The following is a 16,678-nucleotide window of genomic DNA, read 5'->3' on the forward strand; positions in this document are numbered from 1 at the left end:
TTATCCTTCCCTAAAAAGAAAACATCGATGGTTCAAAGTATGGATCTGCTATAAAACTGACATATTTAGTGAATTATGAAACATTTTGCTGTTAGGGCTGGGTGATTTAAAATTCGAAAATGTACAATATCGGTCAAAAGACAAAACGTACATAAACTGAGGTACACGTATACTATGCTGATAGCCAGTTTCATGATCTATGATATATTATAAAATATTTAAATAGTTTCATAGTTCAATTTCCTCACAATTAAAATATAAAAACTATCTATTAACGTTAGGTACGGGACTATCTGTAGTTTGAACGTCATTTTTCTCAGTTTTTCAGTTTATCAGGTGTATGATTATGCTATTTATTAGCTTAGAGGTTCACCCACCTTTAGATAGATAACAATATTTTGGGATGAAAAACAGGACGCACAGCGCTAGTCTTCTTCTTGTTCATCTTGGATCAACATGGAACTTGACAGGCTTGTTGTTCCTAGGACCTCACATTGCCAAGATGGCAGTGATGACATAATGTTCTGTTTCTAATCCATATGTTACTCTTGTACTTGTTTTAATATCCATATAAGATACCAACAGAAAATTTACATGTTAATGGCAGTATAGGACGACAGCTTTGTATTTTGATGGGAGAAAAGTCACGAGGAAAGAGGCAATGACTCGGTCTATCAAAATGTAAAACAATTGTTCGGGTTGGACGTACATCACCAAAAGTTATTAAACGACGCAAGAATTCATAAAACTACAATAAACAGAGAAACCCAGACCAAAACAGCCATAACTTGGCGAAACACTATTATAAAGATAACAGAAATAGCAAGCCCCTTTTCTTGTTCAAGTTTAATTGGGAATGATAACAACACATCAACCTGTGAAATCTTAACAACAGATGCAGACTCTTGCCGTTTATAATCATTGCTGAATAATTAACAATTGTGCCTCAGGAATAGTATTCACGTAAAAAAAATCCTATAGACTTTATTGTAAAAAGGTTAAGTCGGGGATTCAATTTATTTGTTCTTCAACATAAAAATAAGTTAGCATTTGTGCAATACGTAAGTAAATTTTATGGCAAATAAAGTCTAATTTATATACTGATATAAATTGCATTAGAAACTGGATCGTTTTTTGGAAACCCCGATTTTTTTTTATCACACTTTCTGGCAAGAGAGGTGTTTAAATCATTATCATATTGAAATATAAACCGAGAGAAGGTTTTCTAAAATAAACCACACGAAAAAACGTTTAACAGCTTGAAGAACAAAGCAATGGCTGTGAAGTTTTATATGAACGGTACGTTAAACTGGTTTATAAATAGAAGCTCTGTGTTGTATCATATGTTTTATATATAAAACAACCAAAGAACCATCTTGACACCTTGCGGAAAATAAACATGCATGTTAGATTCTTTCCTACGATAACAATAAAGAATTTAACATGGAAAACTGTATTAAAAAGACTTCAAATCGTTTTGATCAGTTTTTATTTTAATTATGACGAATAATTTAAAATACCATTCTCGGTTATCCTTTGTACGACAACAAATACGATGGACCTGGAAACGTGTATAGTGCCATCACAGCCATATTGACACTGTGACGTCATGTCGAAAATCGAAGACCGTTCATCGATGCGTAATTGTCCTTTGAACAAGCACGTCGTACTTGAATTGGTTGAACCTTAGGCTTTTTCCAAAGGTCGTCGCCACCAAGAACAATAAGATGTATCGTGCTTGAAATCCAGTTCCTTGTCCAAAAACAAAACAAAGAAACAACATGCCATACCCAGAATATTATAAGTCAAATGTAAATCAACTTACACTGAATTAACTTAAGGTACAATTTTATGAATACACAAACTAAATTTATTACTTTGCGACGTTTCGACGTCGAAACTCTCGTCTTTATCAAGCAAATTAGTAAAAGCATTACAAATAATGAAGTTTACCTAACTTTTATGTGCCGGTCATTATCCGGAAAGCGAGATGAACCAAATCTGCATCACCTTATGAACTTGTTATTCGCTACAGTAGATAATTTCTATTATAAATTCCATTAATGAACTATTGTAATTAGATGTCAAAAACTCGCCTGTGGTGTTACCAGATTATGGCTTCTAAATAGAAATGGTATGAACTCTGTCATTTGTTCAATATCTATCATAATTAAATTCACTTATATATCTTATATATATCTCTATTGTTAATTTCATGTAAAAGCCTCGTGGCAAATCACTACATGTATTTGACATTATTTGTTAGTATCACGAGGATTTAAACAATAATGTTATCAGCTGTTTTTGTTTCCGATTTGTATGGTGTGGAGTGGAGTTTAAAGGGCGTATGGCTTTATTCTTCGGAACCTTAAACGGGTCTTAAAGCACATATTAATGTATACAAAGTGATTTATATTCATTTTTTTTAAAATATTTATTGTTATTTCTAATCAATTAGGTTCGATGAAATGCATGCATAGTCCAATATGAACAAAAATCGTTTACGTCTGCTTAGCCCATTCTACACATTTCTTTAATTGTTATTTTCTTGTGTCAATGTGTTTCTTTGTTGATTACAAATGGCACCCGAAACCACAGATTACACGACTTGTGTACTGAATTTAAAATGTTCATTGTGTCTTAAATATTGGATATTAGGATCCCATATTTTCGCGGTAGGGTAACAACATCAATATTGATTGAAGTGGACCAATATTGAATTCTAATTCGTATTTTTAATCTCTAATATCATGGAAAATATTGAGTTAGAGGTTTAGTCCCTTTAATGTAGTCAGCACCATGCAGGACAGGGGCATAGCAAAAAAAAAACCGTTTAATAACCAGTGTACTCGTTGTCGTGCACGTGAAAGAAACCTTGACGTTGTATTAGCAAAATTTCACTCATGGAAGATCGCGAGGGGCACTGAAGATAAACCCCACTAGTTCGTGATAAACATAATAAATGGTACCCGTAGAAAACCCACGTAGGCAACCGATCGTACCTCTTATCACGCACAAGCTTGGGATATACACAATCCGTTTGATTCAATGATCTAAAGCGCACGCGATCATCTCTTCAGATCGTATTGGATCGTAACAGGACGTGACAGATCGCATACAACCGTACTTCCAAACCGTGGTGATCGGAATCAGCCTTGGGCAATCTAAACACCATTCTCTGTTAACATGCACTGTGATCTCTGTAGAAGTATAGGAAACAATAAAGTTCATGGTTAATAGGGCTATATATATATATATATATACCGTTAGACTCCAATCGTAGCTCAAATTTTGACCATTGTCGATCCTGATCATGAAAGACATCGCCATCACAATCGTATCCTAACGTAGAAGAGCGCTCCGGTTCCTGATGATTGTATGGAAACGTATCCGAACGCATCTGCACGTATCAATTCATGGACTCTTTAGGAACAATATCGGAACGTATATGAACAGGAGACATATCGTGTCACCTGCAATTGACCAGTCGTGACCATACAGCATAGATGCGCACCAAATCATACCAGAACGTATCGACTCGCGTAATCTCCTATCCAAACGGAAAATTTCCGAAAAGTAATAAAAAAAAAAAAATTCCACGATCAGCTAAGAATGGCCAATCGTCGCGTTCGTAACACACCGCAAAACAGTAGGAACCTAGCATTAGATTTTAGTCATGTTATGATTTAAACCACGCTAAAGGTTTTACTACGTCAGTATACGTCAGTGGGTCATAAAAGGTCAAAATTCATATCACCAAAGATTATGGCGCCATTCTAACATCAATAAAATGAATAAGGTGACTCCTAAATTTCGCTTACTGACATTTATATCTCTTATTCCAAAACTAGAACCCTTCTGTTACTTAACTTGCGATAAGAATTACATCCATTTTGTTGGTAAAGATACAAAGATGGAATAAAAAATAAATTCTGAACGTGGTACATGTACTGGTTTGATGATATTTGTAGACATTACATATGAGTTAAACATACGCTAAGCCGATTTCACGATTAATAATCCATCCGACATTGTTTTTAGCTAGAAAACTGAGAGTTATAGTACCTTCAGAGTTCAGCTTTTAAAACCTCGATGGGATTTCAAAGCGAAAAATACGCCATTTATTACACTTTATTATTAGAAGAACTCGGATAGGTTTACGATCATCCTTGTCGAGTGAGCATTAAGGGTAAAGTACTATTCAAAATGGAACTGCTTAGGCGCAAAGATCATTTTGTACTATTGATTCGGGTACAAAATCTTTAAAAGAAGTATTTGAGGTGGCCATATTGTAAACAGATTGGTGGAGGTGTTATTTTTAACTTTTAACGTCAACGCGTTTCCTTTGAACTTATTGTACCAGAATAACACTTTCAAATAACGTTAAAATCATTATGTAATTATGGTTATGACATTAACAAACTCTGTTTGTATTTAGTTGAACAGAAAGCAGATTGAGTTATAGTTCGATCGTTTGAGTATAAATACTATTCATATTTCGGTGTTCAGGCGTGTATGATTAATGGTTCTTTTAGTTTGTAAAGATGCGGCGTAAACGAAGAACTTTCTTAAAACAATATTTTTGAGGTCTATAAGACGAATCAAAGGAACAAGCAATTGAGTGTAAGAAGGACAAAAAGAAGAAACACGGCCAATCCTATAGCGTATAGCCAGGTAATGACATCATATGAACAAACTTGACAGAATAAGGTAATCCAAGTAAGAACAAACTGGACAGAATAGGGTTATCTCGGATAAGATATTCATAACATAGTGTTGCTTGTTTCAAGAGCTCCCAAATTGAAGGTTACAAAATCATTATCAATTTGTTGATGGCCAAGAAGACATGTCCTTGCCAGAAAAGACTATAATACAGACAGAAAATGGTTAAACCTCACATAAAAAAGAATGATTTTATACCATAAAGAGGGTCACATGTTAGTCGGTTATCCCCCACCCCCAAACACAAACGCACACACATACCCTTAATCGTCAACAGAAAACATTTAATTTATCGAAACAGCACAATATATGTTTATTATATACTTTATAATAAAGAACAGGCGGTAGACTGTAAATAAAATAAAACTTAATTTTGAAAATAAATTTCTTGATACAAGAAACGGCCATAAAACAGGCAAACACGAAACAGCCTACAGATTACCCCATATACCAAATCATAGTGAAATAAATTGGCATTTACCAGAGTTCGCCTGTTTCTTGAAGGATGATAAATATTTACAGTGAAATGTTTTTGTTAACACAGCTTTGTTTAACAGCAACTGGCACTCTTAATTTGTTTTAAAAATTTAAACATTTATTGTAGCAATAAATAACATTTCTGTGTAATACTGTAAAATAACAATTCAAATACAATTCTATTAAAGAGATCAACATAAATATTCATTAATGTTCCATGTGCGTGCTGTAAATCATCTTCAGAAGTAAAAAGAAACAACAGATGAGCAAAATGACCAAGTTTACACATTGAAATATGTTCGTTTAGCATAAAAAATATACATTAATTTAATGACTTTATTTACAGAGAAAAGACGGGTCTGGTGATTTTGTAGCCTACGGTGGGATAATTTTCCAAGTGTATGGGTATTAAGGGATTTTAAAGGCCGACAAGTACGTATGTTACAGGTACACGCCAAATTCCATAATGAGGACATTTTTTCTCAGATATAAAACTTCAACTTCAATTATATCGTGTGAATTATACAGAGCAGTAAATCGTAGGACTGTGTATGGATCCCCACCTTAAATTTCGTGCCATTTTCTAATATTTAAGTATAGCTCTAATATACATATAGAAACCAAAACATGTCGATAACTAAACAATTATTACATCGGTATGAGATATAACGTACTTCGAGATGTTCAGTACATTTTAGGTTACATACGACATAATACAGCTGACAATAGTTTGTCATGATCAGATGCTTACTTCCATGCAGCTATCCTCACTTTATAATATAATCTGTTTAGCTATGTGAACTCCTCAAGAAAGAAGTGCTATCTAGTGAAAATAACGAACATTTCAACTCTAAAGTTTCGTTAAAATCCTATCACTTTTACGTCAAGGCGTTCGACATCTAAACCCCTTTAAGCGGAGTATGGATAAAATAGCAAGCGTTTAAATAATAAAATAAACATACAAAAGGATTGGAAACAATTAAATAAATAACTATTTATTGCGTTGTTCAAATTAAATTGAAACCTGGCACAATTGTTATTTATTTTAAGCATTTATTTCTCGTTATTACCATGTCTCAAAGGAATTATATCACAATTACAACCATACCCATAACTCAGATCAGCACATGTTGGAAAAACTATAAGTATACTCTTAACATTATAATTGCCTTGAGTTTTCATGCAGTCATATTACAATTGACAGAGGAATGTGTGTTGGAGTGGGGGGTGCGGCTGCGGTGGCACAGTTAGTAGGCTGCTCCAGGTTTCATCCCGTTGTTGGTGTCACATTGCCAGTGGAGAATGGGGGAAAGCCTGGCAAGAAACACCGTCCAGTCATTCAGTACACACGAAACAACGAGTTCCCGTGTACGCGTTGGTGTGCACGTAAAATAACATTCACTGTTGGTATTCGACGAACGGTATTCGAAAACGCATTGGTTCGGTCTAAATTTTCCTTTTGGCAGACTGCAGTAGCACTTTATATAACCCCATTTCATTTTATTTTCGTTTGTACTGTGCAATATAAATTATAAGTCATTCACAGAAATTGAAAGTGGTATCGGGTGTTCTAAAAAGAGTAATCATACCTTGTCGCACGAGCGAAATTTGGATTAAAATATTGTCTGCTTTATTGCATTATATGATACTCTATATTAGAAAATGCATCAAACTTGTGAAAACGGTATCGATTGAATACACACTGTTCAACAGGTATATTCAAAATGTAATAAAGTACAGGTAATAAATAATAATAATATTACATGTGATCGCCATAATTTACATCACCAGTCCTTAATACAAAAACAGTTGATGAAAATGGGCCAAGTTTAATCACAATAAACCTACAACTGTCTCTAGAATGTAATTAATGTGGTAATTTGTTAATACTGGGAAAGTTTTATTGGATATTTGATAATTATTGGTTTATAATTATAGGAGTTGTACTAGAGAAACAAGAGGAAATTCTGATATCAATCATACAGGTCAATAGCCAGGTCTAGTAGAACATATTGGCTGACCACAAAGGCTTGTATTTCACCTGTTATTATTAAATACCGAGACAGACGAATTGATCACTCTTAATTTATAACCACTATTGGGAATCCAGTAGGTTCCCAGGAACAAGGTTCAAGTGTTCTTCCATTTGCTAGTCTACTTATCAACGTGTTTACGGACTCTTCATGTGATTTAAACTACATCAAAAGATTTGCTATTTTATTAGTTACATATGTTACTTACATTCAATATAGCTGCAGATGTTATGGGATATTTAAGATCATGACCATAGAGTTTAGAATCAGATAATATTTATCTCTTATGGATCTAGAAAACAGGTTCAGTCTTAAAGGTATTTAAACTGGCATTTTCTAGTTAAACATTGTTGGGATTACTTTGTCAATATCATTAATAGATTTACCATTTATTAGATTCATGCAATAAATTTAAAATACCATTGATTAGCCAATAATTCAGATGGTAGGTTAAATGAGGCCAGTCTGTGTTGTGTTGTTGTTTATTACAAATTTAACGTCCAACACATTATACATGATATTATGGACAGATTGATTTAAATGAGTTATTTACATATTAAGCTAATTGCCTTTTAAACATTTTAAGACAAAGGAGAAAATTAGTCTAACTGTATTTTATTAATTTTATTTAATACTTTATATTACTTTTAATGATTTGATTTAAGAGAACTGTGAATAAATGTGTCTCGTAAGTCGATATGGATTGGGCACTGCTGTTATTTTATGCATATATTATTATTATCTAATGTATATATATATATACTATTCAAAAAAAGTAGGGGATATTTGATTTTTAAGTGTTATTAAAGTCACCTAATGAAACTGACGAAGAAACAAATGACAAAATGAAATGAAGTTCACATTCATCGATTTATTCCAAATGATCGTTAGACTAAGTAAGGCACAGACTGACCATTATAAGGGTAAAATGATACCCGGGGTCAAACAGAAAAGTTACCACAGCATCACAACCAAGTCAGTAACGGGTAAATCCTCCTCTGTTTGCCAAACAAGCATTGATCCGACGTGGCATACTCCTAATGAGACGTCTAAGGTCATTTTGGTCCAGATTGTCCCATTCCTGTTGCAACGCAGCAGCAAGTTCTTGGACATTGGCAGGACGTTGTTGACGTTGACGTAACCTCTGTCCAAGCATGTCCCAGACATGCTCGATGGGGGAGAGGTCGGGACTCAGTTCTGGCCAAGGTAATGTGGTGATGTTCTGTTGTTGGAGGTAACCTGTAACGATCCTGGCCCTGTGACATCTTGCGTTGTCATCCTGGAAGATGAAACGGCGGCCATGACGTCGTGCGAACGGCACAACATGGACTGCCAAGATGTTGTCCCGGTAGTACTGGCCTGTAATACGCCCTGCAACAACATGTAAAGCCGTTCTTCCAGCAACAGTGATGCCTCCCCACACCATAACAGAACCACCCCCAAATCGATCATGTCTGATGACGTTAACGTCTTGGAAGCGCTCGTTTCGACGACGCCACACCCTCCTACGTCTGTCCAAAAAATCAACAGTGAACCTTGACTCATCTGAAAACATCACATTGCTCCAGCGTCGATTATCCCAGTGTTGACGATGCCTACACCAAAGACGTCTTGCCTGAATGTGATGATCTCTCAAACAAGGGATCACGCGAGGACGTCGGGCGCGAAGGTGACCCCTATGCAGTCGATTCCGAATCGTCTGGCCACTCACTCTCACACCAGTGTCTGTTTGAAGACGAGCGCTGATTTGATTTGCTGTGATGACACGATTTCTCAAGGCCAAGGTACGGATAAATCGATCCTGGGCTTGAGTTGTCGCCCTTGGTCGACCTGAGCGTGGTCTGTCCTGTACAGATTGTGTATCACGGTATCTGGACCATAGCCTGCTTATGACAGACTGAGAAACATTCATCGTCCGCGCCACAACCGCCTGTGTTGTGCCGATCTGTAGCATGCCAAGGGCACGTAACCTTTCATTTTGGGTAAGCCGACGCATATCAAAATTTGTTTTCTGGTCACTAAAACAATTAAACTGATGTTTCCACCCTGGAATTCAATGCCACAATGACTGTAACATTCAAAGTCAGAGTCGTGCAAATCTTGGGTTGGACCCCCATGATGATCCCAAGCATCACCTGCATTCCATGCGGTAGCTATTGGTGCGTTTGGGCGTCACATGTAACTGGAAAGGTTTCTTCTGTTAGGTTCTATAGTGACTTTTTTCGTAGTCATTTGCATATTTTAGTATTATGCCCCCAAAATCAAATATCCCCTACTTTTTTTGAATAGTATATATATATATATATATATATATATATATATATATATATATATATATATTATTGTATGCAGTGTGTGGCACTTTAATGAACAAATTACTTACTTAGTAATCCATGGCCTAATGGTTAACGCATGCGCGTTGCATCATAAGGTCTGTCATTAAGTCAAGTGACGTGTTTTCGATTCCCAACTTTTCCGTGACAAGGAGTAGGGTCGCCTGTCCAACCTCGTGGGTTTTTTCCGGGTCCACCAGTTTGCTCCCACTGCCAAAGACCCCTACGCGAAAGCGAATTAATGAAATTAAATTGAACCATATGTTAGTCCCGAAATGACCTAGTTTGTGTCGAGTGGACGTTAAACCCCCATTTTCCTCTCTCTACGAAGTAATAGTTAAGATATATTGGTAATTGAGTGAACGCATTTTAAATTGGCGCTACAACCAAATAAATTCGAACACATTTGTGCACAGTGTCTATGTCAAAAATTAGAGAAAATGGTTTCTTAGCACTGGGGGCGGGAGATAGCGAATGGTTAACGCGTGCGCGTTGCATCATGGGATCTGTCATTGAGATGAGGTGTTTTCGATTACCCGCTTCTATACGTGACAAGGAGTAAGGTCGCCTGTCCAACCTTACAGGTTTTCTCCAGGTCCACCTGTTTACTCCAACAGCTAAAGACGAGCACGCGCAAGCGAATTAATGAAATAAAATTGAACCATATATTAGTCCCGAAATGACCCAGTTTGTGTAGAGTGGACCTTAAACCCCATTTCTCTTGCACCTTTACAACTAAGCCGAAATGTAAATAAAGTACTACATATAACCAAAAGTGTACCTGACTAAGATAACACGTGAAGAATGTGTGCATAAATAAACACATTATGATCTATTGTACAAACTTATAAACATTATTTTGGTGCTATAGTAATAGATAATATAGGGTCTACAAATTAAACAGAAAGGTTGTCGAAATATGTCTTTATTCTATCATGTGCGTCTATATTTATTTTGGCATATTGTCTTGACATTGTGTTAACATTTTTCATGGTATTGGTACAGAAACAACTAAGTGAGTTATAAAGCAATATTGTCGACGTTCGTTCTATACATGATTCCATCCAGACTAATCATAAAAACAATCAAAGGAGAACCAAAGAGCCTTTAAAGAGACAACATCTCGAAGAAAACAGTGTAAACGTTTCAATGGGCATATTTCTAGGAAGATAGGGATTATTTCATTTATAGTGAGATATCTAGATATATATACTTGCAGACAGTAAAATAAATTCCTAAATACAGTATATATGCTATATGGCATTGGGTAGTCTGAACTGGAAAGATTACCCTGTTTTATTACGTAAACGATAATTGGCAGGATAGGTTGGTCTGTGGGTTCAAAGGGTGTCAGCATTTTTTTGTCTGACAAATATTCCTTTATCTAACATAGTATAAAATGGAATTTTTCAAAATCATAAGTAGAATAGTAGTTTCTATAGGGAGCCAGGGTGGCTCAGTTAGTAAGACGTTGGTTCCCTAACCTGGAGGTCCCATATTCGATCTTTAGTTGTCCGAGAAAGTTCATTGGGATTTCCGGCGTGGTTCCCACTTACAAGTGGTGCAGGACAGAGGGCTTGGCAAGGGATAACATATAGTCGTTCTGGTGTGACGAAAACACATTAGGGTGCACGTAAAAGATCACTTGACAGTTTGAATTTGATATAAGAATAAATCGTAGCGCCGCTGTCCGGGCTAAATTCCCCTTCATTAGCTGAGTCGGAGCAGAAAAGTAGGACGTTCAACCCCATTTCATTGTATTCACCCGATGGCACAACGTAATTTTGAAGCCGAAGATAGCCGCCCTGTTCTAGGATTTTCTGGAAACTCATATCAAGACATTTTATTCAGCATTTTACGTAGTCAACTCTTGGTTCGAAAAAATTGTTAAGTTAGGCATTTCAATATTCTCTAACGCTACAAATAAAAGATATGCGATGGCTTTCTTGTAAAACCGGCCTTGGACTATAACTCATTTAGGAGTCACCAAACAACATCAGAAACAATCGAATCTACTGGAAACGTGTTGAGGGGGGGGGGGATGTAATATTCAACGTACTTAAATAATAGTTAAATACCGTGCATCTACGTCAACCAAACGCGGCGTATAAATTTTTTATGACAAAACACGATTTGAAATAACACAAATTTGCAGTGTTTTACCAAATAGCATTTTAGCGGGGATATATCTCGAAAACTAATTAACATCTCGTTCTGTATCCCGTTAACATTAATTTGTTAAAGTACGTGGTGCTAGAAATTCAGAATGGTTTATTCAAACCAATTCACTAATAAAGCTTATTCGCTTAGTTATATTTTAGTTTTTTTCGGTTGCCCAAACCAAAAACTGAGACAGGATTCAATTGACAACTACAATCCAGGATGAAAGTCAAAGCTTCGACCACAGAAAGAGAAAAACATATTTCTTCAAGAAACCACGTTGAAAAGTTTAAACTTGTTGATGGGTTAAAGCTCATTTATATGTATAGAATTGTCTTATCAAGATTTTGATTCTAAGGTTCAACGCTGCGTTTACGTAACCAAACTTACGCGGACTAATAAATGATCAGTAGTCCACATGGGATTCTTCTGGTTAAGAACTTTCTCGTAACCCTTTACTGATAAGTTAATCTTGTCAGTTGTAATACGGCTTTAAGAACAATGTTTTTATAATTAACTAGTACTTAAAAAGACACAAAACAGTTGTGCTCGAACAAAGACAGCAAGGAAGATTTCGATAAATGATATGTAAGACGCGGCAAGTTAAGCCATACTAGAAATCTGGGCAAGTGAAAAAAGTATAGTAAAGATGTTAAAGGCGTACACTAATACGATTTCTATTCTTTTACTTAAAATCCTACCTCCATTTTCGCAACCCTAGTTGCAGTCAAGCTATATTAATGGCAAGGTTGATTCCAAATATGTAATCTTCTGGAAAACTGAATTTTTGAAAATATAGGTGTTCGATCTAATTGGACAGAATATTAAATTAATCTTATGCTATTGGGCTCCGTCAATAATCAGCATTCGGGTGCCACGAAGCGGATGTTGGCGACTGTTATATGGGGTCGTGCAATAAAATATCATACTGTTACTAAGAGCATATTTTGGTAGATCCTTACAATTTAAGCTAAAACAACAAAATGCGTGCTTTCTTTCTAACGAGAACTACGATAGTCCGGGAGGTACACGTCTTTATTGGCGTGGATACCTGATGAATTTAAGACAATAATTACTATTTATATATATTTCTAGTGAAATATATATTTTACAAATGTATTTGTGTGTGGAAATTATATAAGGGATGCGAAAGCTTTCTTGTAAAACCGGACGTGGACTATTACTCTTAGGGGTTACCAAACAACATTAAATCAATTGAATATGCTGGAAACGTTCTACACAGAAGTACACACAGACTCTGCTACCTGTTAGATATAACAAAGTTGCCACAAAACACAATATGTATTATATTATGTTAACAATGTAGATGATTTTGGGCGTTCTGCCTGTAATCTGCTGCATCTTACTTGTACATATACCTGGTTAAACAATCTGTTGAGTTCAACTTGACAATCAATTGACAATATATAATGTAGATGTTGAAATGTTTAGATATACTTGCCAGAATTACACCTCCAAGAGAGAAGTGCATTTCCTCACAATTCTTACGTTACCAATATGTGCTTAATTTTATTAGCTTTCTCAGAGTTTAATTTGGGACTACTAGTCAATCTGATGGAAATATGGTCTTTTTCCAAATCACCACTAAAGAAGAGCGAGGATGGTATCATTGTTAACATTTTTAAGTAATGTAGTTTGCACTTTTAGGAAAGAACGAATTGTTTAAAGTCTGAACAATACTTAGACACTTTTATATGGTAACGTTTTCTATGCCAGGGAGAATTTTGTCAGGATAGTGGCATTCTTGGTTACTCTTTGTCAATTTCTTTCAATGGTTCTTTACGTGAACACTAGTGTGGACATGGGTGAAACTCGAGTTTTGTATTATCCGAACAAATTGGCCACACATTGCTTGTACGCCACATTCCAACATTGAACATGTAACAGCGACTAGCTATCGTAACCACCTAACAATAGAGGTCCCCACTTTAAGGCAGATAATTCTACGAATTATTACCTTGATTTGAAAAAAGTTCGTTCGTATGGCATTGTATGTTACTGGGTCAAATAGTTATGGAGTGGTATCAAACATTCTTATCAGCAGCAAATTTGCAAACAATTATTGTCCAGAAATACACACCTGTGACGCAACATTGTTCAAAAATATCGGCCGAAAGGTTAAAAAGTGACATCCGGGATCTGTTTTCCCTGAGAAAAAATAATTTGATGAATTACTTGTTATCCCAATTATCGCACGGATTAAACCTTCAGATACAGAAGTTTTACTAAAGGGAGCTTACTCTTGTCACGTTTAATTCTAAGGGTCTTGTGTTCCACTGACTTAACATCAATCGACGGATCATCACAGACTAGTCGGAAAAAATGAAAAGATCGTTTGAAAACAAATCACATTAACTACTCATTAGCGACGTTTAACCTAATCAAAAAGCCATTCATTTGGTCTTAGCTCTCTCGTGGCTAAAATAGACTGATACAATATTGATCCGTTTTCTTGGATCAATCCTATTTGCAAGTGAACACATCGAATCAATCACATAACTAGAAACCAATAAGTAGCTCGTACATATGGCTATGGTTGTAACTGTTGAAAATAAATCAAATGTACTAAAATATAGGTTAGCCCTATGTATTCAAACCTATGTGTTAGGTTATTCAAACAGATTTCTAACAGAGTATTATATATGTTCAGTAAATACTACCCTGTTTGAATACATGTATGTGCGCCATTCCTTAACCTGCATAAAGAAACGTTTAGTGAAAATATCGATTACCGAAAAGTGATCAATGAAAAAATCAAAATTTAAAAATCTAATCAACGATTTCTTTTAGCTATTAAAGTTTACGACACAAATGTCAACCAAACACATGAAAAAAGTTCAAGAGTGTTTTCTTAAAGTCATTCATATTAAGTTAAAGTACAAAAAAGCTATCACTTACCTTTCCTATAGTGTAACTAGATCGTAAGCCAGACTTGGAAAGAATGCTGTTCTATTTTTCCTTTGACTGACGTATGCACATAAATATGTTTAGGTAATCAACAGAGTTAAATAGAGTAGTTCGCTTGTTGAACCTATACATTATATACTAAACGCTCATTGTCGGCAAAACGCTATAAGATATATTAATAGCAAATACACACACTCCTTGACATACGGCATTCCCTCTACATTGATCCGGTGTAGTTTGTTTTTGAATCGGGATTACAGGTCATCGCAAAATAGGCGTAACATCCTCGTACCGATCTGTACGGGGGAATCAAATATCCCTACTCCACAAGGACTTGTTATATAGAACAACATATTGCGTGAGAAGTCGCCTTCGCTTAAAAGTTTTTCGCTTATGTCGACGCCTTTTCTATCCTATTTTCATCCCCAAAGCCCACACCAATGCCAAAATTTATTTCTTCACAAGTTTATCAACAGGACTTGGAAGGAAAAAATATTGTGGAAATTTTATATTAAGCACTCTTTGAACAATGGTTTCAACAACAAATACTAACATGAAATCAATAGATCGCCACCATTAATCGCTTCACAAGTTACCGCTTTTAGGGTAAACCAGAAGAAAATGAAAAAAAAGAAGGAAAGGTCATTAGAGCAAGTCTTCCAATATTTACGATCAAAGTCATCTATAACCGCAGTGTCAAGTCCATAAATGTGAATAGTTTAACACTATTTTCCATTGATGATTTATGTGTTAAAGGAATGTTCCGTGTGAAATGTTTTTTTTTTCTTGTTGTTGTTGTTGGTTTTTTTTTTCATCCCAATCAATCCCAAATTAGGAATTTTGTTGGAAGCAAAATTGATATATACAATGGTGGCGGTATAGACACACTTGACTCCCTTCCCTCTTTTTTCGTTAATTAAAGAGGTGTTCCGTGGAGCAGTTCTATGTATATCTACTGTGGTTCACTGATTGCGACAGGGTGTCCCGGGTTCTTTCTCGGTTTCCTTTCGTCAGTGATGCAGGTCGTCCGGAGGATACAAAAACCTACGGTCCCAATGGACCGTCCCAACGTGTACTGCTAGACGTACATTTGAACGAACGGTATTTCCACCATAGCACAATGCAGGGCGTATGCCCGTCGTTATTAACTGGGTTGGTATAGAAAAGTAGGGTGTAAAACCCAATTCCATTTCAATTGGAGCGTACTTAGGCCATCTTGAAAGTATGAAATTTCTAATGATCAGGTAAAAAAGAAATTATAGACACAAATTGTATAAAAAATAACATGAAAAGGGGTTTACGTTCCTAATTTCTTCTCTATCCGGGTAATGAAGATGGGGTATAATAGAGCTATTGATCCACTAGGACGTGATTTGGGTTTCTGATTCGATGGTGTATAATGGTTTTAAAAAGCAACATGCTGTATTTGATATTGGCTGAGTGTCTTTAAATAACTTAACATAGCTGGACGACTTTCATTGTTATTAGCTATAGGCATCGCTGAATTAGAAAAATACATATTTCCAGAAGAAGGAAGGCGACGACTACAAAGTCATATTCGATGAATTACATCGTATTTAAAGGATGCGAAACACCTTTGATAGAGGCCAAAAAAGGAACTGAATTAAGATGTTATTTCGTTTAATGATTTGACAAGCTCTATACGATTACAGTTTCTTTAAAAAGAATAAACAGAGATTGGCTTGTTAACTGATTTTAGTTTAAGTTTTCGCTTATTATGTACTATTTCTCGACACTGATTTTATATATGGGCAGTTTTACGAAGACAAATTATCACCCAACAAAACAAAATACATAAAGCCCAATGAAATCAACAATTAAGCTCCCTTTCTGTTTAAAATTCAGTGGAGGAAGATATGTTATAATATAATATTGTTGTTTTCATATTTGCAGGAAAAGGTGTCCTGGTGTCAGAGTTAATTGATCGGCATACCATTCTGACTGCTTACCACAAGGGAGTAGCTTTCTCCATGAGTCAGTGCACTTCCTGATTCACAAGTACCT

At 35.7% G+C, this 16,678-nt stretch overlaps 1 protein-coding gene across 2 annotated transcripts in view; it reads right to left on the minus strand.

The window, feature by feature from the left end:
- The window catches only part of LOC126810558 (neuronal acetylcholine receptor subunit alpha-5), an 89,072-nt gene extending 74,300 nt beyond the window's left edge, over positions 1-14,772 (minus strand). Inside the window, exon 1 of one of the 2 annotated variants that reach the window (XM_050535691.2) lies at positions 14,645-14,772. The gene's annotated coding sequence lies outside the window, so the exon portion shown is untranslated. The remainder of the gene's footprint in view (positions 1-14,644) is intronic. The other variant, XM_050535696.2, reaches the window with a different exon arrangement.
- Between the last annotated feature and the right edge of the window lie 1,906 nt (positions 14,773-16,678).

This window comes from Patella vulgata, chromosome 2, assembly GCF_932274485.2.
Source record: "Patella vulgata chromosome 2, xgPatVulg1.2, whole genome shotgun sequence".
NCBI lineage: Eukaryota > Metazoa > Mollusca > Gastropoda > Patellidae > Patella > Patella vulgata.